The sequence below is a fragment of the Trachypithecus francoisi genome, unplaced genomic scaffold (genome assembly GCF_009764315.1).
Source record: "Trachypithecus francoisi isolate TF-2019V2 unplaced genomic scaffold, Tfra_2.0 Lachesis_group0, whole genome shotgun sequence".
NCBI classification, from domain to species: Eukaryota; Metazoa; Chordata; class Mammalia; order Primates; family Cercopithecidae; genus Trachypithecus; species Trachypithecus francoisi.
The window spans coordinates 87,807,676-87,832,475 of NW_022681453.1; the positions used below are offsets into that span (position 1 = coordinate 87,807,676).

General features: G+C 39.2%; 1 protein-coding gene across 6 annotated transcripts in view; it reads left to right on the forward strand.

Moving 5' to 3' along the window:
* Nucleotides 1–24,800, forward strand: part of SENP7 (SUMO specific peptidase 7) — a 167,988-nt gene that overhangs the window by 93,400 nt on the left and 49,788 nt on the right. The gene's annotated exons all lie outside the window — the stretch shown is intronic.

Consider the following 24,800-nt stretch of genomic DNA (forward strand, 5'->3'; position numbering starts at 1 on the left):
GACTGAACACATTCCTTAAAAAATGGTCTGAGATTTTCCATGAACAAATGGAAAAGCTGAATTCCATTGACAAACGTAGCTTGTTGTGCCAATAAGAGAAATGCAGATCTTAAGTTTCCTTTGTTTTAAGCTCTAGGAGAGGATTGTGTGTGGACTGAAAATAAGAAAACATCTGTGGCACAAAGCTAGGGATGGTCAGTTAGTAAATTCTGTTAGATTTATACACTTCCATTTGCCACAAGCTTCTGAAGCTTCTCTTGTTATTTTCTGTGTTCAGCCTGTAGGATACTTTTTATATAAATGAAAAGTTGATTTTCTTAATTTCTGCCCCCCCCGAACTATCCAAAGCTAACTTCTGGTTTGTATTACTATTATAAATCTAATTACATTAAATAGTACTTATAGTTGCCTTTTTAAAGATCTGCAACAAATTTTATTATTTTTAACTCTTTATTTTCTATGAATTCTTGAATTTTTCTTCTTTTGGAAAATATTTTTTATTTTTACCTAGGTTCTACTTAGTGAATTAATAGTGACAATTTTAACTTTATAATTTATTAGGTCTCTTTCTAAGTTTTCCTCCCAAAATGAGAATTTCAGTGGCATTATTCAGTTACTAAATTTAATGTGTAATGGGGGAAATTAGTAATATATCTATCAAGTGGCTCATGCCTATAATCCTAGCCCTTTGGGAGGCTGAGGCAGGAGAATCACTTGAGGCCAGGAGTTCAAGACCAGCCTAGGCAGCATAGTGAGATCTTGTTTCTGCTAAAAATGAAAAAAATGAGCCAGGTGTTATGGTGCATACTTGTAGTCTCAGCTGCTTGGGAGGCTGACGTGGGAGGATCGCTTGAGCCCAGGAGTGCAAGATTGCAGTGAGCTGTGATTGCTACTGCATTCTAGCATGGGTGACAGGGCAGACCCTGTCTCAAAAACAACAGCCGGGCACAGTGGCTTACGCCTGTAATCTCAGCACTTTGGGAGGTGGAGGCGGGCGAATCACCTGAGGTCAGGAGTTCGAGACCATCCTGGCTAACATGGTGAAACCCTGTCTCTACTAAAAAAATACAAAAAAACTAGCCGGGCGATGTGGCGGGCGCCTGTAGTCCCAGCTACTCGGGAGGCTGAGGCAGGAGAATGTCGTAAACCCGGGAGGCGGAGCTTGCAGTGAGCTGAGATCTGGCCACTGCACTCCAGCCTGGGCGACAGAGCGAGACTCTGCCTCAAAAAAAACAACAACAACAAAAAAAAACAACAAAATTAGCTGAGTGTGGTGGCAGGGACCTGTAATCCCAGCTACTCGGGAGGCTGAGGCAGGAGAATTGCTTGAACCTGGGAGGCAGAGGTTGCAGTGAGCTGAGACTGCCCCATTGCACTCCAGCCTGGGCAGTGAACGAAATTTCGTCTCAAAAAACACACAGAAAACAACAATAACAACAACAACAACACCAACAACAAAAGTATCTATCCATGCTGCAGTATAGCTGTTTGTTTCCATCTCCTCTGCTATACCATGAGCTCCTCGAGGAGAAGAGGTATTGTGTCTTATTTGCATATACTTAGTACTTAGCTCAATGTATACTAAATTTTTTGCACTTGAGTTAATGCTTATGTCATTTAATGTAAGCTTCAGTTTTCTGAGTTGTAAAAAGAGAAGTAATTTTGAATGCCCTATCTGCCTTACAAAAATGTTTTTTCTTTTCTTTTAAATCTCACTTCTGAGAATTCTTTGTGCCCATAAAATATTATAAATAAAATAAATAAAAATATTATTGAAGGTGCTTTCTGTTGGAGGTGAAGTTGTGATGATTGAGCTTTAAGTCAAATGATGAGAAAAAAAAAAAAGAAAGATTAAAAGAAAACTCAAGATGTACCATTGCCATGGAACTCAGATGACGTCAGTGCACATTTATGATGTTATGAAAAGTCACACTTTTGAAAATTGTATGAAACAATCAAATTGTAATCTGTACACTTCTGCCTTAATGCCATTCTGGGGCTAAGGTTTAATAATATTAATAGGTATAATATTTCCGGTCATTCCCCAAAACTATTCAGTGAGAACACTAGCTGTCCTTTAAATCCTTTCTAAATAGATGTGAAATTTCCAGGTGGTTTTGATGTGGACTTTGAAATTTCATTCTCTTGGTGACAATTTTATATGATTCGTGTATTTGGAATAAGCATAAACTTTGGACCTAGACATCTGGATTAAGATATTAGCTATACTGCTAATACACTGACTTACCTTGGGCAAGTTTCTTACCCTGTCTTTAAAACAGGGATAATAATACACACCTTATTGGGTTAGTGTGCAAATTTAACAAGATGATCCATGTAAAGTCCCAAGTATAATGCCAGGAAGTTAGGTGATTATTAAAAGTTAGTCATTATTTTTGTGTCTCTCTTATTGGTACTGATATCAAAAGTACTATTAAAGGATATTGCTATAGTTGATGTTACTGAAATATTCTACAATGAGGGTGCCAACATGTGTTCCTGAGTCCAGTGTTGTCATCACCATTGCTGCCAAAGCAATTGTTACAGCTTTGTTAGCCTCCCCATTTAGTTTAACAAATACTGAATTCCTTAAACCAAGCTTTAGTTCTTTCTTCCCTTAAGATGAATTTGTTAATCTTAACCCTAAGATCATATGGAATTAAAAAAGAGCCCAAATAGCCAAAGCAGTCCTGAGTGAAAAAAATAAAACTGGAGGCATTACACTACCTGACTTCAAAATATATTACAAGGCTATAGTAACCAAAACAGCATGGTATAAAAACAGACCCATAGACCCATGGAACAGAACAGAGAACCTATAAATAAATCCATTTATTTACAGCCAGCTGATTTTCAACAAAAGGTACCAAGAACATACACTGGGGAAAGGACACCCTCTTCAGTAGTGATCCTGGGAAAATATGCAGAAGAGTGAAACTAGACCCCTATATCTCACCACATATAAAAATCAACCCAAGGTGGATTAAATACTTTAAATGTAAGATCTGAAACTATAAAACTACTGGAAGAAAACATAGGGGACATGCTTCTGGATATTGGTCTAGGCAAAGATTTTATGACTAAGACCTCAAAAGCACAGTCAAAAACAAAAAATACATAAATGAGACTATATTAAGCCGAATGGCTTCTACACACCTAAAGAGCCAACCCATCAACAGAGTAAAGAGACAACTTCCAGAATGGGAGAAAGTGTTTATAAACTATTCATCCAAGAAGGGACTGATACCCGGAATATATGAGGAATCCAAACAACTCAACAGTAAAAATAAACAAATAATCCCTCTAAAAAGTGTGCAAGTGACATAAAAAGACATTTCTCAAAAGAAGACATATAAATGGCAAACAGGTATGTGAACAGTGCTCAGCATTGCTAATTATAAGGGAAAAGCAAATCAGAACTGCAATGAGATATCATCTTACTTCAGCTAGAATGGCCGTTAGAAAGACAAAGAATAGCAGATGCTGGCAAGGATGTGGTGAAAAGGAAACTCACATACACTCTTGGTGGGAATGTAAATTGGTGTAACTATTATCGAAAGCAGTATAGAGATTTCTCAGAAAACTGAAATAGATTAAAAAAATAGAAACAAAAACAAACACCCCCCCCCCCAAATTTAAACAAGAAACATAAAATTAGAACCGCTGTACAATCCAGTAGTCCTCCCACTGGTATTTATCTAAAGGAAAGGAAGTCAATATACCGAAGAAATACATGCACCTACCATGTTTTTTTTTGCAGTACTATTCACCATAGCAAAGATACAGAATCAACCTAAGTGTCCATCAGTGGATAATGAAAATACGGTGTCTGTATACACAATGGAATACCATTCAGCCATAAAAAAGAATGAAATCCTGTCATATGCAGCAACATGGATGGAACTAGAGGTCATTACATGAAATAAGACAGACACAGAAAGATAAAAATTGGATGTTCTCTCTTATATGTGAGAACTTAAATAAGTTGATCTCATAGAGGCAGAGAGTAGAATTACAAGCACTAGAGGCTGGGAAGTGTATATGTGGTTGGGGGCAATGGAGAGAATTTGGTTAATGGCTACTATATAGTTAGATAGAAATAATATGTTTTAATATTCAGTAGCAGAGTAGGGTGACTGTAGTGCATTGTATATTTCAAAATAGCTAGAAGAGAGGAATTGAAATGTTCCCAACACATGGAAATGATAAGTACTTGAGGTGATGGATACCCCAGATAATTTGATTTGATCATTACACATTCTGTGCATGTACCAAATACCACTTGTACCCATGAGAATGAGTTGTTATAAACCTGTTTGTCCTGTTTAGTCTTTTTGCACACTCCTGCTTCCTCTTACACTTTTCTACCATGCTATGAAGAGCAGGAAGCCCTCACTAGAAGCTGCCAGATGTAGCCACCCAGTGTTGAACTTTTCAGCTTGATTAGCTGTGAGCCAAATACGTTTCTGTTCATTATATTGTATTACCTGGTCTCAGGTATTCAGTTACAGCAATACGAAACAGAATAAGACATTTATATTTCCCTAATTAGTGAAGTTGAGCATTTTCATATGTCTATTGGGCATTTGTATATCTTCTTTTAATAAATGTCTATTCTGTTAAACATTTTTTAAATTGGATTATTTGTTTGCTTTTTATAGAGTTGTTTGAGTTTCCTTACATATTTTAGATATGTATGTATCCCTAGTGAGATGTATGATTTGTGACTATCTCCCAATCTATAGGTTGTCTCTCCACTCTGAAAATGATTTCATTGGTTGTGCAGAAGCTTTTAATTTTGATGTAATCCCTTTTGTCTGTTTTTTGCTTTTGTTCCCTGTGCTTTTTGGGTGAGATCTAAAAAATCATTGCTCAGACCAATGTCATATAGTTATTCCCATGTTTGCTTTTGGAAGTTTTACATGTTCAGGTCTTATGGTTAATTTTTTAACCCATTTTGAGTAGATTTTTGTGTATGGTGAAAATAGGGGTATAGTTTCATTCTTCTGCATATGGATATCTAGTTTTCCCAGCAACATTTATTGAAGAGGGTATCCTTTTGTAGTATATGTTCTTGGTGCCTTTGTTGAAAGTCAGTAGGCTCTAAATATGGGGATTTATTTCTAGGTTTTCTGTTCTGTTCCACTGGTCTGTGTATTCGTTTTTTAAAGAGATGGGGTCTTGCTTTGTCATCCAGACTGTAGTGCGGTCCACGATCATAGTTCACTGTACCCTTGAACTCCTGACTTCAAGCAATCTTCCCTCCTCAGCCTCCTGAATAGCTGGGACTACAGGTGTGTACCACCACACCCAACTGTTTTTATAGCCAATGTCATGCTGTTTTGGTTACTATAGCTTTGTAATATATTTTGAAGTCAGGTAGTGTGATGCCTCCAGCATTGTTCTTTTTTCTCGGTATTGCTTTGGTTATTTGGTATCTTTTGTGGTTCCATACGACTTTGGATTGGGTTTTCTACTTCTAGGAAGAATATCATTGGCATTTTGATTGGGATTGCATTTTATTTGTAGATTCTTTTGGGAAGTATGGTCGTTTTAACACCATTAGTTCTAACCCATGAGCTTGGGATATCTTTCCATTTGATTATGCCCTCTTTAATTTCTTTCATTGGTATTTTGTAATTTCCAATTTAGAGATCTTTCAACTCTTTGGTTAAATTTATTCATAGGTATTTTATTCTGTAGCTATTCTAAGTGGAATTACTTTATTTTTTTCCCAGCTAGTTGATTGTTGGTATATGCTACTGATTTTTCTGTGTTGATTTAGTGTCCTCAATTTTAATGAATTTATTAGTTATAAGAGTTTTTGGATGGAGTATTTAGGTTTTTCTATATGTATGGTCATGTCATCTGGAAAGAGGGATAATGTAACTACCTCTTTTCTAATTTGGATGCCCTCTATTTCTTTCTCTTACCTAATTGCTCTGGATAAGACTTCTAGGACTGTGTTGAATAAGAGTGGTGAAGGTGGACATCTTTGTCTTGTTCCAGTTCTTTGAGGAAAGGCTTCCAGATTTAATTCAATCAGTATAATTTGGCTGTGGATTTGTCATATAGGGCCTTAATCATGTTTCAGTGTGTTACTTCTGTGCCTATTTTTTGAGAGTTTTTATCATGAGGGGATACTGAATATTATCAAATGCTTTTTCTGTATCTATTGCGGTGATCACATGGTTTTTGCCCTTAATTCTAATATGATGTACCACATTTATTGATTTGTGTGTGTTGAACCATCCTTGCATCCCTGAGATAAATCTCACTTGATCATGGTGCATTATCTTTTTGATGTGTGGTTGGATTCTGTTTGCTAGTATTCTGTTGAGGATTTTTGCATCTATGTTGCTCATATTGGCCTGAACTTTGTTTTCTCATGTCCTTCTGTAGTTGTGTTATCAGTGTAGTGCTGGCCTTGTAGAATGAGTTAGATAAAGTTTCCTCCTCTTAAGTTTGGAATGGTTTGAGAAGAATTGGTGTTAGTTCCTCTTTATAAGATTGATAGAATTCAGCAATAAAACCATCCAGTCCTGGGCTTTTCTTGGTTGATAGACCTTTTATTACTGCTTTGATCTTGTTGCTTGTTACTGGTATGTTCAGGTTTTCTCTTTCTTCCTGATTTAATCTTGTAGGTTGTATGTCTCTAGGAATTTTTCAGTTTCCTTGAGAGTTTCCAATTTGCTGGCATACACTTGTTCATAATACCCTCTAATTATTGTTTGTATTTCTGTGGTATCAGTTTTAATGCCTCCTTTTTTTGTTGTTGTTTCCGATTGTATTTATTTTGGTGTTCTTTCTTTTTTTTTTTTATCTTGGTTGGTATAGCCAGTGATTTTTGTTTGTCTTTAAAAAACAATTTTTCATTATGTTGATCCTTTTAATTTTTCTTCCTCTATTTCATTTAGTTCTTCTATGACTTTACTATCTTTTTGTTTCTTTACTAATTTTGAGTTTAGTTTGTTATTGCTTTTCTAGTTTTTTGAGATGCATCATTTGGTTGTTTATTTGAAGTCTTTCTACTTTCTGATTTAGGTGTTTACTGCTATAAATTTCCATCTTAGTACTGCTTTTGCTGGATCCCATATGTTATGGTATGCTGTATTTCTGTTTTTGTTTGTTTTAATACTTGTTAAATTTCTTTTTTATGTTTTTTCCCCTTGATCCGGTGGTTCTTCAGGAGCATGTTGTTTAAGTTCCATGCACAGTTTCTAAAGTTCCTTTGTTACTGATTTCTAGGTTTATTCCATTGCAATCTGAGAAGATAGTTGATATGATTTTGATTTTTAAAAAGGTATTGAGTTTTGTTTTGTGTCTTAACATATGGTCTATCCTGGAGAATGTTCCATATGCTGATGAGAAGAATGTGTATTCTCCAGCCATGGATGAAGTGTTTTGTAAATGTCTGTTAGGCCCATTTGATCAATAGTGTAGATTAAGTCCGATGCTTTTTCGTTCAATTTCTGTCTTGATGATCTGTCCACTGTTGGGGGTTGAAATCCCCCATTATTTTTGTGTTGGAGTCTGTCTCTTCTTTTAGATCTGATAATATTTGCTTTATATTTCTGTGTTCTCTGATATTAAGTGCATGTATATTTGGAATTATATCCTCTTTGTCAGTTTATCCCTTTATCATTATATAATGATGTTGTCTGTTTTTACAGTTTTTGACTCAGAGTCTACAAATGGAAACCAAAAGCGTGATTTAAAATCTGCAAATGGAAACTGAAAGCAGACTTAAAGTTTGATGTATGCATAGCTACTCTTGCATGCTTTTGGTTTCCATTTGTGTGGAATATTTTTTTTTTTCCGGTCGATGTATATGTTTACAGGTGATGTGAGTAGGGAGCATACAGTTGGGTCATATATCAGTTGGGTCATTTAGAAAAATGGATTCAGCCAGTTCATATCTTTCTGTTTTTTTTTTTTTTTTGAGACAATCTCTCTCTGTTGCCTAGGCTGGAGTGCAGTGGTACAATCTTGACTCACTGCAGCCTCTGCCTCCCAGGTTCAAGCAGTTCTCCTGTCTCAGCCTCCCAAGTAGCTAGGACTACAGGTGCCTACCACACCTGGCTAATTTTTGTACTTTTAGTAGAGATGGCATTTCACCATATTGGTCAGGCTGGTCTCTAACTCCTGACCTCAGATGATCCACCTGCCTCAGCCTCCCAAAGTGCTGGGATTACAGGCATGAGCCACTGTGCCCAGCTCATATATTTCAAGTTGGGAATTTAATCCTTTTACGTTTAGGCTATTATTAATAGATGAGTACTTAACTCCTGCATTTTGTAAATTGTTTTCTAGGTGTTTTGTATATCCTTTTTTTCCTTCTTCCACTTCTATCATTTATCACTTCAGTTTGGTGGTTTTCTGTAGTGACAGTGTTCAGCTCCTTTGTCATTTTCATTTGTGTATCTGTTCAGCAGTCAGTTTTGTACTTTTGGGTATGTTCATTATTTTAGATAGTGTCGTTTTGCTTCTAGGTGTAGGATTCTCTTAAGCATTTAACGTAAGTGGGCCTGTCTAGTGGTGAAGAGTTCCCTCAGCTTTTGCTTGTCTGGGAAAAACTCTTACTCATTTATGAAGGATAACTTTGCTAGGTATGGTATTCTTGGCTGGCAGTTTTTTTTTTTCTTTTAATACTTTGAATATATCATCTCATTCTCTTCTGGCCTGCATGTTTTCTGTGGAGAAATCTGCTCTTTGTTTGATGGAGATTCTCTTTTAAGTGTCTAAACATGTTTCTTTTGCTGTTCTTAAAATTTTCTTGTTGTCTCTGACTTGGTAGTTTGACCATGATGTGCTGTGGAGAAGACCTTTTTGTATTGTATCTGTTTGAGGATCTCTGTATTTCCTGTGTCTGTATGTCTAAATCTCTTGCTAGGTTTGAAGGCTGAGTTGGGGTGATTGCTTGAGCCCAGGAGTTCAAGGCTGCAGTGAGCTAGGGATGCATCACTCTAGAGTGCTAGACTCCAAGCAAGCTGGCCTTAGATACCTGTGGTGGTGGTGGCAGGCTGGATGTGTTGGTCCTTGGACCCCCAGGCTTCCAACAGTTGTGCTGGTGGTGGCAGGTCCTGGTGGGCCAGTTCTTGGGCCTTCAGGTGGGCTTGCTCAGGTGTCATGGTGGCAGTGGTGGTTCATAGACTTTTGTGATGTGTGAGTGGCACTGGTGATGGTAGTAGGTGTGACTGGTCAATCCTTATTCCTTAAGCACTGCACAAGTGGGTGCCTGTGGTGGCTGGGCTAGCCAGTCCCCGAACTTCCAGGAGGCATGTGCAGGAACTGCCAGCAGGCTGGGTGGGCCTATCCCGAGGCTCCCAGACAGTGCATGTCAGGTAGGCTTGTACTCAGTCCCCCAGAAGCCATGTGCAGGAGCCATCGGTGGTGTGCTCCCTAGTCGATCCCTAGTCCCCCTGACAATACATGTGCTCATTGGCAGTGATGGCAGTGGGTAAAGTGGACTTGTCCTCTAGCCCCCCAGATGGTGTGTGCAGATGGTTACAGATGGGGCAGGTTGATTTTCAGGCTCCCAGAAGATACATGGGGGTAATGACTTATGTGGTGGCTGGCAGGAAGTGCCTGTCCTCATGCTCCCTGATGGAGTGCACAGGCAGTGGCTGTGGCAACCCGCGTGTGTTATTTCCCAGACCTCTGGATGGCACACTGTGGTGCTGGCAGTGGTGGTCATGATGGCTGTTTGGGCACCAGCAGTGGTGGGCAGGGAAGGCTAATCCCCAGCTCCCTGAATGATGTGTGTGGGTGCCGCCAGCAGAAGTTGTGAGGGGGCAGATTTCTAGTTAGGCTCCCCAGTGGTGTGTGCAAGGCTCTGGCCATAATGGGTGGGTTGGGTTAATCCTTACACATGTTGACAGTGCACTTGGGTACCAGCAGTGGTGTTGGTGGGTGGGGTGGGCCTGTTTTCAAGCCCCAGAATGGCTCATGCTGGCTGTGATGTTGGTGTGTGGCATAGGCCTGTCGTCAGGCCTCTCAATGGTATGTGCTGGTACTGGTGGTAGTTGGTGTGGTGGGTTGATTTTTTTTATCCCTGGACAGCACATTCATGTGCTAATGGTGGCAGTGAGCAGGGCTGACCTAGTCTTATGCTGTCTGATTGTGTATGTCAGCACTGGCTGCATTGAGTAGGGCTGGCTGCTTCCCAGGTACCTGAACCATGCACTCAGGCCCTGGTGATGATGGCAATGGTCAGGGAAGGCATGTACTCAGTCCTCTGTATGGTGCATGTGGGTACCAGCAACAGCAGTTGCTAGGGTCCATTGATTCCCAGGCTCCCAGATGATGTACTTGGGTGCCAGCATTGGTGGTGTTGGCAGGGCTTGCCCATTTTTATGCCCCTGTGTGGCATGTGCTAGTGCCTGCAGCAGGTAGGAGACACTTATTCTGGGGGCCTAGGATGTCAGCTGGGAAGGCTGGTCCCCAGACCCTCTGAAGATGTGTGCAGATGTTGTAGCAGCTCTGCCCCTGGAGGGAGCTGGGTTGCTGTTAGTGCCTAGGCAGGCACCTCTCAGGCTCTGGGAGAACATGCTTTGACTCCTTTTGTCCTGGGGGCAGCCTTCCTGGTGCATTGCACTACTTGTTTTCTGGCATGCAGGATACTGCCTGGGCTAGAGTGCTGGGAATCTGGCCATACTACTGGTGGTCCAGCCAACCTTGCAATGCTGCAGCCTTCTGAGTGGATTTGGGGAATGTCAGCAGGCCTTCAGGGATGTGGAAATAGAGGGACTCTTGGGCCTCAGGGCATGATGTAGTCTCTTGGTAGCTAGGCTCTCAAAATGGTGTGTTGCAGCTGCTTGAGTCTCAGGGGATATGTGGGATGCAGCATGATCTCTCCCTATTGAACAGTGCAGTTGTGTGGACTCCAGGCAGCACCCATATTAGTCTCAGATCCCGCCAGGGCCAAGGGGCTCTCCTTTACCTCGGATTGCAAGAGTCTTCAGTGGAACATGAACTTCTGGAGATTTCTTACTTACCTTTTCCCCACAGCAAGGAGTCTGGCTCTGAGTGCATCTTAGCCAGGCCAGTTGCTTCATTTCCCTCTTATTCTGTGCCTCAGAGATTCCCTGTCAGTTCTCTGCTGAATTACAGTGTGATTTGTAGGAGCTCTATTTGATAGGTGGTTATTTAAGTTGTTTTGGTCCTTAGTTGTGGAGGAGGCAAGTGCCAGATACCTCCAGTCAGTCTCTTGAAGCCCCCTCATTAATTTTTTTATCCACGTATTCTTGTAGTTCACCGAAGTTCTTTAAGAGGATTATTCTGTATTTCCTATCCTTTCACAGATCTTTCGTCAGGGTCCTGTTGTTAGGGCCTTTGCTCATTTTATTTTGGAGGTGTTATGATACCCTGATTTTTCTGATTCTTGTTTCCTTTTGTTGTTGTCTGCCCATTTGAGGAGAGCCAGCTTTTTTAGTTTTTACAGTTTTGGCAGAGGTGGACCTTCACCATTTAGTCTGGCCTATAATTCTGGATGTGTCAGCTGGTAATGATCCTTGGTAGGCAGAGTTTGCTGTTGGGTTCTCTAGATGACTGGGCTGCAGCCTTTGCTCTGAGTTTGGGTAGGTCAACTGTCTGGGCTTTGCTATGGACTGAGACCACAGGAGGAGCTCTGTAATTCATTTGAGCTCTGGATGGTAGTGCAATTGTCTTAGATGGAGAGGGTCACATGATGTATTCTCTGGCTGTGTGATACTGCTATTTGAGTTCAGCAGTTGGATGGAGTTGCACAAGAGGCCCTAAGTTTAGGTGGAGTTGCCCATTGGATGGATAGGACCAGCTGCTTTGCTAAGTAAAAATGCATGGTTGACATTAGACTCTGCCTGTGTGGGGCCTTGGTGTGGGCTTTGAAGCTGGACAGAGCACTGTTTAATCTCCTAAACGTGGCAGATTTAGCCCCTGCCTTTTGCCAAAATCTGCTGTGGTGGTCATCCTTGTCCTTGGGTGGGGTCTGAGGGTGCACTTTGAGGTTGTGGGGAGTGTTCACTTCTTTACTTATGTGTAATTCCTCATGAGAAGACATTCAAGGTATTTTTTTCTCTATATGTCAATGCTTCAGTAAGTGGCATATATATATATAAATAAAATACACACACACACACACACACACACGCAAACACACACATCTTCATATATTCTAGTAAACCCTTTCAGTTTGATTCTGTTATACTCTAACAAGAATTAGGTGTTATGATTAACTTTTTTTTGATAAACTGTAGGCAAAAATATATAATTGTTTTCATTAAATTGTCTTCATTTCATTCATCTTTCATTTTTTGTATTAGGCCATTCTTGCACTGCTATTAATGAAATACCCAATACTGGGTAATATATAAGAAACGAGGTTTAATAGGCTCACAGTTCTACAAACTGTACAGGAAGCATAGCAGCATCTGCTTCTGGGGAGACCTCAGGAAGCTTACAATCATGGTGATGTCACAGGATCCTTGTGGTGTTGCTTCACCAGCTGGTGACATCTTTGCCTGAGTTTTGCTTGGGTCTGCTGGGCTTGTTCTGCCCCCTTGGTCTGGCAGGCTGTGCTTGGTTCCCACTACTGGCCCAGATCCCATACCTGCCAAGTGTGAGCCAGGTGCAGAGTGGCAAGGGGTGTGTGAGCGAGCGAGTGAGTGCTGGGTCTGGCCGCTGTGCATAGCCAGACATGTCAGCTGTGGCAGGTCGGGCAGCTTCAGGTGCTGGTATGGGCGGTGGCTTCCCACGAGACGGCAGCTGGACCAGTCGTACTGCAAGTGGCTTCCATTGCTGCCACCGGGGAATGAGGTGGTGCCCGGAAGCTTGGAGACACCAGGAACTGCAGAGCCCCAAAGAGGGTGTCACAGCCCTGGCTAGGGGAACTCCTAAGTCTGGGCTCCCTGAAGGGCCGCAGCCCTTCTCTCCTTCTGTCTTCTCTTTTTCTAGTCGCCCGCAATGTGGCAAGCGAGGGACGTGTTTTAGCCCTTTTTGTAATATAGCTGTTCCAGTCCTGCCACTCGGCAAGTCCTGAATTCTTGTCCTTTGTTCAGGAAGAATTAGTTACGTGGACAACTGAAGGGTGAGTAAGGCAAAGAGGTGCTTTATTGAGTGACAGTACAGCTCTCAGCACGCCCGAAATGGATAGTCCTATCCACAGGCAGGTGATCCCGTTGAGTGTACAGCTCTCAGCTGAGAGGGGTCTCACAGTGGCTAGTTCCTCTCTGCAAGCAGGTAGTCCTGATGTCTGCCCGAGTCTGGCTGAGTCCAGGGGGTTTTATGGGCTTTGTAGGGGAGGCAGTGCATGCTGATTGGTCCATAGGCAGCCCTGGGTCAGCCTGGAGAAAGCACCATAAGTTGTTACTCTGGTCCTCGGAACTGGGAGCCTGGGCCTCAGGCTTCAGGCTGTCCCAGACCGGAAGGAGGGGCTTCACTGGGGACACTCCCCTTTCTGCCCAGGAACTGGTCTGCCTCCCACTGCCATGCAACCTGCTGCTGTCCCCGGTGCCCAGGCAGTTCATGCTGAGGGGTGCCTGCAGGCCCACGCTGAGCTGCACTCGGCATCCCCTTCCCTCCTGTGCTCGTTGGCACCCAAAGTTCAGAGGGGGCTGAAGTGGCAGAGGGCTGGCGTGTACCCGAGCATGTGTACTCCTGGCCAGGTTGTGACAGTGCCTGGGCTTGGCCTCAAATTTGCTCCAAAATTGGAGTGGGCACTGAGAGTGGAGAGGCTGGGCAGTGGGAGCAGTTACTTCCGAGCCTGCAGGGGTATGGGGGCCTTCCTGGGCTCCTTAGAGTGCCGGAATGCCCAGGTTTGCAGCTGTGGCTGTGCGGCTGCAGCAGTGCTGGGGAAGGCAGGGCTCCTGCCCTTCCAGCTTGGAAGGGTGAGGGACTTCTGCCTGTTCCCAGCTCCCACCAGCTCTGTGGAGTTTGTAGTCCCGGTTGTGCCTTCCCCACTGCAGCTGGCCTCTTTGCAGCAGCTGCTCCACATGGGCTGCTGCTGCTGCCATCAGTGAAAAGCAAAGGGGTAGCAGGCACATCACATGGTGAAAACAGGAGCAAGAGAAACGGAGGGGAGGAGGGTGCTACGCGCTCTTAAACAACGAGATGTAGCAAGAACTCACTCACTATCATGAAGACAGCACCAGGCAGTGAAGGATCTGCTCCCATGACCTGAACACCTCTCACCAGGCCTCACCTCCAGCATTGGGGATATAATTCACCATGAGATTTGGTCAGGGACAGTTATCCACACTATATCATTTTTAGTGAATATATATTTTTAAATTTCTTATATGAGTTTTCTGTTGGTATTTGTCCTTATTAGGGTGCTTGCTTATCTCTTTCTCACTCATTTTAAAAACTCATTAAAGGTATTGACACTTTGTAGTATGTGTTGTAAATTTTTTTTCAAGTTTGCTATACTACACTTTCTTTATAGTATCTTCTTTGATATAGAAGACTTTTAGTTTATTTTGCAAAATATGTTAGTGTTTAACTCTTGTATTTTGACTTATCCTTGGGAAGACCTCTTTAACCCCAAATATGGAGATAAGTCAGCCAGCTACTGTTGTCATTTGTGCAGCCAGCTACTTTTCTCATTTGTGCTGCTTTAGATGAGCTATCAGTTCCTGAACAAGTCTGTAGATTACTTTCCTAATTGAAGTTCTGATTCTTTTTTGCCCTTCCATTATAAATATTTATTAAGAACTCCCTTTTAGGTCAGACTGAGCAGAATGTTTGAGTATTTTTAAATTTTACTTCCCATTGGGATTTTTAGAAATATTTTAAAACTGCTAATGTAAAGAAGTCTGATTTAATTTCCGAATAATATATACCGAATTGTATTAGAAAATAGGCTTGCGTGTGGTGACTCATACCTGTAATCTCTCAGTGCTTTAGGAGGCCAAGATAGGAGGATGGCTTGAGGTCAGGAGTTCAAGATCAGTCTGGGAAGCATAGCAAAACCCTGTCTCTACAAAAAAACTTCTGAAAAAAGAATTAGGTGCAGTACTGTGTGCCTGTAGTCCTATCTACTAAGGAAGCTGAAGCTGGAAGGTTGCTTGAGCCCAGGAGTTAGAGGTTTTAATGAGCTGTGATCAAGCCACTGCACTCCAGCATGGGTGACAGAGTGAGACCCTGTACCTAAAAATAAAAAAAGAAGAAAAATGTTTCATAAAATTATGTTTTGCAAAAGTAATAAAGATTTTATTATAGCCAGCCACTCAGCAGAGATTGGTAATTAGCCTTGAGTGAAAGGGATCAAATTGCTATTTTAAGTTGCAAGACTCTAATACAGACTTCCAATAGAGGGAGCCCAAAGCTTTTAAATGGAAATGGAGGTTTCATTTTTATTAATGTAATACAGCCCTGTCATAGTTTCCTATATTCATGTCAGTTGATTTTCTTTTTAAGCTTTCCTTTGGTAATTTGGTAATGACAATAATCCACATAGCCACTAACAAAGATACTCTGTTTTGAGATCATTTTCCCCTGTTAACTTAAAATTTCTCTTCCAAATGTTTTATGTCATGCATTTTCTTCTGACTTGCAATTTGAAAAACACTGATACAAATAGTACATATATCCTAAGTTCAACTCCTTTATGCTAGGAACATTAGTCCGTTTTGAATAAAATTACTAATAATGATTTTCATTTGCAATGTGAACTCTTGAACATTTGCATTATATGGTTATCACTCTTTTCAAAATAATATTTCATTATTTATATGTAATTTATATAAACATTTAAACTTTTTCCTAATTTGAACAATAATGCATATTTATATTAAAAATATATAGAAAAGTATAAAATTGATATTACCTATAATCCATTCCTCAATAATAAGCATTGATAATATTTTGATATGCTTTCATCTAAATATTTTTCTGGATTAAATGATTATAATCATGAAAAATGGTGTTATTTTTATTCATTTCACACTATCCTGTTTTGATATTAATCTTTACTATAGGCCTATGAGATAGATCGGAGAGCAATTAATTTTTCTATTTTATAAATGTGGAAACTTTTTGAGGTTCAAACAGATTAAGTGTCAGAGGTAGACTAAAACACAGGTCTAATATCTATCAGATGCATTTAAGTTAAAAAACATAATATTAAAATAAACACCCAAATGTTCACCTTCTATTAGAAAATAAACTATTACCAGTATCACCGAAGCCTTGTTTGTTCCCCACTCTGCCCATTCTTTCCCATTCCCATGCATTCGCCTTAGAATAAACCACTTTTCTGAATTTTAGGTTTTATATAATTGTGAACTTTAGAAAAATTATTCAGGTTACTGAACAATATGTATTCTTACATAGCAGGCATTTTTTTTCTTGCCCAATATTTTTGTGAGATTCATTCATGTTAATGCATAGAACTAGAGATCATCCACTTTTACTTATGTATTTATTGTATTAATATTAAAAATACATTTACCTACTTTTTATTGATGGAGTTTGGAATGTATCCAGTTTTTTTGCTCTTACAAACAATGCTCCTTTGGACATTTCATTTTATATGTGTTGCCAGTAAATAGTATGTATCTGAATACTTTTTACATTCAGTCTGCATTTATTTTTAACTATAAGGCATAGTCTGTTTATATTTTATACTACTATTCTTCTTTATGCTTTTTATTTGGTCTGCTTGATCTTTGTTCCTTTCTTGTTTTTTTTTTTTTTTTAGAGATGGGTCTTGCTATGTTGCCCAGGTTGGAGTACAGTGGCTATTTACAGGCATGATTGTAGTGCACTACAGCCTTGAACTCCTGGTTTCAAGTCAGCCTTTGAAGTAGCTGTGACTATAGGTGTGCACCACTGTGCCCAGCCCATTCTTGTATTTTAAAAATTAGTTATGTTTTGTTTTTTTGTGTGTGTGGTGGGGGGGGTGGTATTTTTGCTTTATGTTTTAGAAGATTTAGACTCTATTTCTATCTTTAAATAGTTTTCTAGAAATTATAATATACTTGACTGACCTAACAAAGTCCAAAGTTAATTAGTATCTGTGTTCTCATTTTGCATAATAGAGACTTTATCTATTTTAAGTACATTTACATTATTGTACAGCCATTACCACCATTCATTTTCAGAACTTTTTTCATTTTTACCAAACTGAAACTCTGTATCTGTGAAACAGTAACTCCTCATTCCTCTCTCCCCAGACCCTGACAACCACCATTCTACTTTCTGTTTCTATGATTTGATGGCCCTAAGTACCTTAAATAAATGGAATCACAGTATTTGTCCTTTTCTGATTTATCTCACTTAGCATAGTGTCTTAAAAATTCATCTATATTGCAGCATGTGTCAGAATGTCCTTCCTTTTTAAGGCTGACTGTATTCCATTTTATGTATCTACTAAATTTTGTTCTATTCATCTGTTGATCAATAGTGGAGTTGCTTCTACCTTTTGGCTGTTGTGTATAATGCCGTTATGAACATGGGTGTTCAATGTGTTTGTGTCTCTCCTTTAAGTTCTTTTGGGTATACATCCAGAAGTGGAAGTGCTGGATCATATGGTAATCTATTTTTAACTTTTTTGGGAAACATCATACTATTATTCATAATGGCTGCACCATGTTACATTGCCACCGGCAATGCACAAGGGTTCCAGTTACTCCATATCTCGCCAGTACTTGTTTTCAGTTTTTTGATAATCATCCTAATGCATGTGAGGTGGTATCTCATTGTGGTTTTGATTTTCATTTTCCTAATGAATAGTGACATGGAACATCTTTTCATGTTACTGGCCATTTATATGTCTTCTTTAGAGAAATGTTTATTCAAGTACATTGCCTGCTTTTGAATTGGATTTCTTTTGGTAAGTTGTAGGATTTCTTTATATATTCTAGACAGTGATCCCTTAATAGATATGGGATTTGCAAATATTTCATCTCATTCTGTTGGTTGCCTTTTTACTCTGATGAAGTCTACTTAATCTGTTTCTTTAGTTGATTGTGCTTTTGTTGTCATATCCAGAAATAGTTAACAAATCTCATGTGAAAATTTTCCCCTATGTTTTCTTCCAAGAGTTTTCAAAATAGCTTTATGCCTTATGCTTAGGTTTCTGATCCATTTCGTGTTAATTATTGTATATGGTGTTAGGTAAGGGTTCAGATTCATTGTTTTGCATGTGGCTATTCAGTTTTTCCAGCATCATTTTTGAAAAGGCTGCCCTTTCCTCATTGAATGGTCTTGTACCCTTGTTAAAACTCATTTGACGATATATTTGAGGGTTTATTTCTGGGATCTCTATTCTATTAGGTTGGTTAATGTGTCTGTTTTTATATTAGTACCACACTGTTTTGATTACCGTAACTTTACAGAAAGTTTTGAAATCAGAGAGTATTAATCCTGCAACTTTGTACTTTATTTATTTATTTGTTTTTCTAGGTTGGTAGGTTTTTTCCCTCTGAACACTTAAAAGATTTCACTCCACAGTGTTCTTACTTGCATGGTTTCTGAGAAATCAGATACAGTTCTTGTCTTTGTTTTTCTATAGTTAAGGGCTTAGTTTTTTCTGTATTTTATGCACGGTTTTTAAATCTTTGATTTTTTTTGCAGTTTAATATGATATGCCTAGGTGTTATTTTTTGGGCATTTATTCTCTTTGGTGTTCTCTGAATTTGCTAGTCTGTGATTTGGTGTCTGACATTAATTTGGGGAAATTCTCATGCATTATTGCTTTGCATATTTCCTCTGTTTCTTTATCTCTTTCTTCTTCTTTTGATATTCCCATTATGCCTATGCTACACCTCTTGTAGTTGTCCCACATTTCTTCAATATTCTGTTACGGTTCTTTTAGTCTTTTTTTCTCTTTGCTTTCCTGTGTTGGAATTTTCTATTTCTGTATACTCAAGTTGAGAGATTCTTTCCTTTTCCATATCCTGTCTACTAGTGAGCCCATCCAAGGCACTGTTCATTTTTTGTTACAGTATTTTGATTTTTAGTATTTCTTTTTCATTCTTTCTTACACTTTCTCTCCGCTAACATTGCCCATAAGTGCTTATATGCTGTATACTTCATCTGTTGATCATATTTGTTTTATTATTATTTTTTCTTTTTTTTAATTATACTGTAAGTTCTAGGGTACATGTGCACAACGTGCAGGTTTGTTACATATGTATACATGTGCCATGTTGGTGTGCTGCACCCATTAACTCATTATTTACATTAGGTATATCTCCTAATGCTATCCTCCCCCACTCCCCACAATAGGACCCGGTATGTGACGTTCTCCTTCCTGTGTCTAAGTGATCTCATTGTTTTAAATTCTTAGTCTGATAATTCAACATCTCTGACATGTCTGGTTCTGGTTCTGATACTTGTTGTCAAACTGTGTGTGTGTGTGTGTGTGTTTTAGTGTGGCTTTTAATTTTCTTTCTTTTTTTTGGGTAGTTGGACTTGATGTACTAGATAAAAGCAACTACTGTAAATAGACCTTTAGGAATGTGGTGGTAAGATGTGAGAGGAAGAAAAGCATTCTGCAGTCCTGTTAGGTTTCAGTCTTTTAACCCGTTTATCCCTAGTTTTCCATTATTGGAATGCTACGCATGTGGAAGTTATTTATATCTTACTGCTAAAGGTTATCACCAAGCTCTGATTGCAGAAATTCAAAAAATTGCAACCTCAAGCATAAATGGGTTAATGAGCCTTTGTCCTTGGCCTGTTAACGTTACAAGTAGTGTTTCTCATTCTCTTCTGAACACTTTGGTGCAACAGCATACCTGGAATATAATGAAGTTAGGTATTTCCCTTTTCCCACATGGAAACCTAGATGTTCTTGGAATTGTGTATTTTCCTTGCTTTCCTTCACACAGAATGCTAGACGGAGCCAGAGTTGGGTATTTTTTCTTTCCCCTGGTTGATTAAGCTCTGAAAAATAACTCATAGTTTAGGCTCTGGTGAAACAGTTTTTCTTGAGGGCAGGCCTTGTTAAGAAGAACAGAATGCTCTGGCATATTTGAAAGTGTTTACTTTCCTCTGCTGAACCATGAGGGGATTTTTCTCTGATATTCACTGTGAGAACCTGGTTGAACTCCTGCAGATAAAACTCACAAAAGTGTGCGACCCCCTTTATGACTAAGTCCTCTGGGATTTTTAACGCTTAAACTTGTGTACACTGAACCCTCAGCAATTTGTCAATTGCAGTTTAGATCTTCATACTCCAATAATAGTTCCTGGGACTGTTTCTGCTTGTGGGTTTTTGCTTTAGTAAGTTGTGATTCTCTGTATTCACCTGGCCGTCTTTCTCCCATTTTGGGGGCAGCCATTCATCCTGTGACTTCACTTCTTTGTCATGTCCAGGAAGAGTTGTTGATTTTTCAGTTTTACCTGTTAGGATAGATAACTTCCAAGCTCCTTTCATGCTGGACTGGGAACTGGAACTCCTGTGTATTGCACTTTGATGCAGTTTTGGGTTTAACTTCTCTTTTTTATTTTGATTCTCTTAGTTTATCATTTATTAAAAGTTTACCATGTATGTGGTTGAATCCGATCATACTTTTCTCTATAATTTCTTTACTTCCATTCTCAAGAAATTCTTCTTCCACAAGGCTAATAAATAGAGTGTTTTTCTTCTGATGGCTTAAAAAAAAACTTAACATATTTTATTCATTAGCATATGATAGTTCATTTTACCTTAGAGTATTGGATGTGATTCTGAATTCTTTTTTTCTCTGCTGCTACCCAGTTATTCCTCTACAACTGAATTTAAAAGCTTAGTTTCCCAGCTTTGTTTCAAATTCTTCTGTTTTTTCTTTTGCCAGCCATTTCTTATATACTAGTCTGTAGTACTATACTTGTTGATGTTACTCTGTAGTATGTTTTATTATGAAATTAGTAGAACCAGTTCTCCCATTCTCTTCATTTATTGGACATTTTAATACCTTTTTTTGTATTTTAAAGATTGTAATAGAATATCAGTAACCTAAACATTGCCATTTTAACCATTTTTAAGTGTACAGTTCAGTGCCATTAAGTACAGTCACATATTTGTACAGCCATCACCACCGTTCTTTTCCAGGACGTTTTCCATCTTCCCAAACTGAAACTCTATATTTATTAAACTATAACTCCCCATTTTTCCCTTCTTCTAGTCCCTGGCAGTCACCATTCTACTTTCTGCCTGTATGAATTTGACTGTTCTAAATATGTCATCATATGAGTGGAATCTCAGTATTTGTCTTTTAGTTAGTGGTTTCTTTTTTCTTAGCATAATGTCCTCAAAGTTCATCCATATTGCTATGCAACCATTATCACAACATTTTCTTTTCTTTTCTTTTTTTTTTTTTTGAGACGGAGTCTCGCTCTGTCGCCCAAGCTGGAGTGCAGTGGCCGGATCTCAGTTCACTGCAAGCTCCGCCTCCCGGGTTCACGCCATTCTCCTGCCTCAGCCTCCCGAGTAGCTGGGACTACAGGCGCCCGCCACCTCACCCGGCTAGTTTTTTTTTTTTTTTTTGTACTTTTTAGTAGAGACGGGGTTTCACCGTGTTAACCAGGATGGTCTCGATCTCCTGACCTCGTGATCCACCCGCCTCGGCCTCCCAAAGTGCTGGGATTACAGGCTTGAGCCACCGCGCCCGGCACAACTTTTTCATCTCAAGCAGAAACTATGTTACCATTAAATAATAATTCCCCATTCTCCCCTCTCAGAATCCCCTGGTAGCCTCTAATCTACTTTCTGTCTGTGAATTTGTCTATTTTAGTTACTTCTTTAAGTGGAATAATACAATATTTGTCCTTTTGTGTTTGGCTGAATTTACTTAGCATAATGTGTTCAAAGTTCATGTAGCACATATCACAAGTTCATTCCTTTTTATGGCCCAATAATATTGTATGAATTCATACATTATATTATATAATAATATTATATGAATTACTCATACAATAATTATTGTGTGAACATACCACATTTTGTTTTTCTTTTCATTTGTTGATGGACCCTAAGGTGGTTTTCACCTTTTGGCTATTGTGAATAGTGTGCTACTGTAAACAGTGGAGTACAAGAATCTGTTCATGTCCCTGCTTTCAGTTCCTTTGGGTATATACCTAGGAGTGAGATTGCTTGATAACTTTGTGATTATGTGTTTAGCTTCTTTTTTTTTTTATGAGATGGAATTTCACTCTTGTTGCCCAGGCTGGAGTGCAGTGGTGTGATCTCAGCTCACTGCAATCTCCGTCTCCTGGGTTCAAGCGACTCTCATGCCTCAGCCTCAGTGTGCCACCACGCCCGGCTAATTTTTGTATTATTAGTGGAGATGGGGTTTCTCCATGTTGGAAAGGCTGGTCTTGAACTCTCGACCTCAGGTGATCCACCCGCCTCAGCCTCCCAAAGTGCTGGGATTACAGGCGTGAGCCACCATGCTTGGCCTGTGTTTAGCTTCTTTTTTTTCTTTTTCTTTTTTCTTTTTCTGTTTTTTTTGAGATGGAGTCTCGCTCTGTCGCCCAGGCTGGAGTGCAGTGGCTGGATCTCAGCTCACTGCAAGCTCCGCCTCCCGGGTTTACACCATTCTCCTGCCTCAGCCTCCAGAGTAGCTGGGACTACAGGCCCCCGGGGCCACCTCGCCTGGCTAGTTTTTGTATTTTTTAGTAGAGACGGGGTTTCACCGTGTTCGCCAGGATGGTCTCGATCTCCTGACCTCGTGATCCGCCCATCTCGGCCTCCCAAAGTGCTGGGATTACAGGCTTGAGCCACCGCGCCTGGCCATGTTTAGCTTCTTATATGGTAGTTCTCTATTTAGTTTTTTGAGGAACCACCAAACTATTCCACAGTGGCTGCACTGTTGAACATTCCCACCAACAATGTACAAAGGTTCCACTTTTTCTGTATTTTTGCCAATGTTTGTTAATTTTTTTAAATGAAAAAAATTAAAAAAAAATTACTCTGTCCTAATCTGTGTGAAATGGTATGTTGTTATTTGGGCTTGCATTTCCCTAGTGATTAGTAATGTTGAACATCTTTTCATGCTAATTGGCCATTTGTATGTCTTTGGAGAAACATTTCTTCAAATACTTTGCCCATTTTTTGATTATTTATTTTTTGTTGAGCTGTAGGAGGTCTTTATATATTCTCAGTATTAATCCCTTAATATGTATGTGGTTTGATTTTTTTGTTGTTGTTGAGACAGAGCCTCATTCTATTGCCCAGTCTGGAGTGCGTGGCACGATTGTAGTGCTACCTTGAACTCCTGGGATCAAGTGATTCTCCCCTCAGCTTCCTGAGTAGCTAAGACTATAGGGGCATACCATCATGCCTAGTTAATTATTAAATTTTGTGTGTGTGTGTGTGTGTGTGTGTGTGTATGTGTGTGTGTGTAGGCGGGGTTTCATTATGTTCTCCAGGCTGTTCTTGACTTCTGGCCTCAAGCAGTCCTCACTCAGCCTCTCAAGTAGCTGGGATTACAGGTGTCAACTACCGTGCCCAGCCATAAGTTTTTAATTTTAATGAATTCAAATTTATCTTTGTTGTTAACTGTGTTTTTGTTGTTATATCCAGTAAATCACTGCCAAATCTAAAGTCATAAAAGTTTCCCCTATGTATTCTTCTAAGAGTTTTATAGTTTTCTGCCTTATATTTAGGTGTTTGATCCATTTTGAGTTAATTTTTGTAGATGGTGTTGGATAACCATCCAACTTCTTCCTTTTGCATATGACTATCCTTTATTCACAGCACCCTTTATTGAAAAGACTATCCCTTCCCTATTGAATGGTTTCAGCATCCCTGTCAAAAATCTTTTGAGCATTTATTTGAAAGTTTGTTACTGGGTTCTGTTTTCTGTTTCTATGGTTGATATGTCTCTATTCTAGTACCACACTATTTTAATACATTTTTATAATTTTAAAATATATTTGCTTGAGTATTTAAAAAATTTCGTAGAATTTTGTCACACTGGAAAATATTTATTTTGAGCTTTTATTACATTTACTTGAATAATGTGAATGTTTATATTTCTTGTTCAGGAACTTGGGTGTTTCCAGTCCATTCATTTCCTTTTCTTATAAGAGGATGGAAGCTAACAGTGTTTGAACATTGCTATCCTTATCTTTAAACATATGACTTTCCACCATCTATAGTTTAGAACCAGATTGTCATATTCTGCAAAAAACTGTTATTTGGATTGAGATTATATCACAGATGTGTTTGGCTTCTCTATATGTGCATTTGAATCATATGACATTACCTTTTGAAAATACTTATTCATTTTTATTTTTGGTTTCATGCCAACTACTTAATGCTTAGCATTTGGTCAAGAAAATCCTCTATTATAAAGTCTTTTTTCTACAACCATGTAACTTTTAAAGTGGTTTACAGATGAAGTCTTATTTTGTTTTTCAGTGTTCATTGTGTTAGAAAAACAAGGACTATTATACTGTTTGCTTCTTATATCAGGGGAAACATAAGCACCTAAGCATCTTTTTAGATTGTCTTTTAGGTCACATTCTATTTTTGTTTATAGTGCCTGTAGTGATAATTCTTTCGGGGAGAACAAAATTTTTTTGACTTCTCTTTTGGTTTTCATGTTCAGTAAACAAAACTCTATGGTATAAATTTGCTTAGATGCCCTTGTTCTTCAAGAATAATTCTTGAGAGTTGAGGAGTGGAATGATTTGACTCAGTCAGAACCTCTTTGCAAGTGAAATTGGCTCACCCTTATGATTTTGATTATTTGGCCTTTTAATTTCCAATCTGAAAATAAAATTGTACCAAAGTAAATATGAAAATGAGCAGTGTAATAGCACCTATAACCCTTTCTTTAACTATGACGCTACACTGGTGATGTTCGGATACTATAGCTTTTTTTTATTTA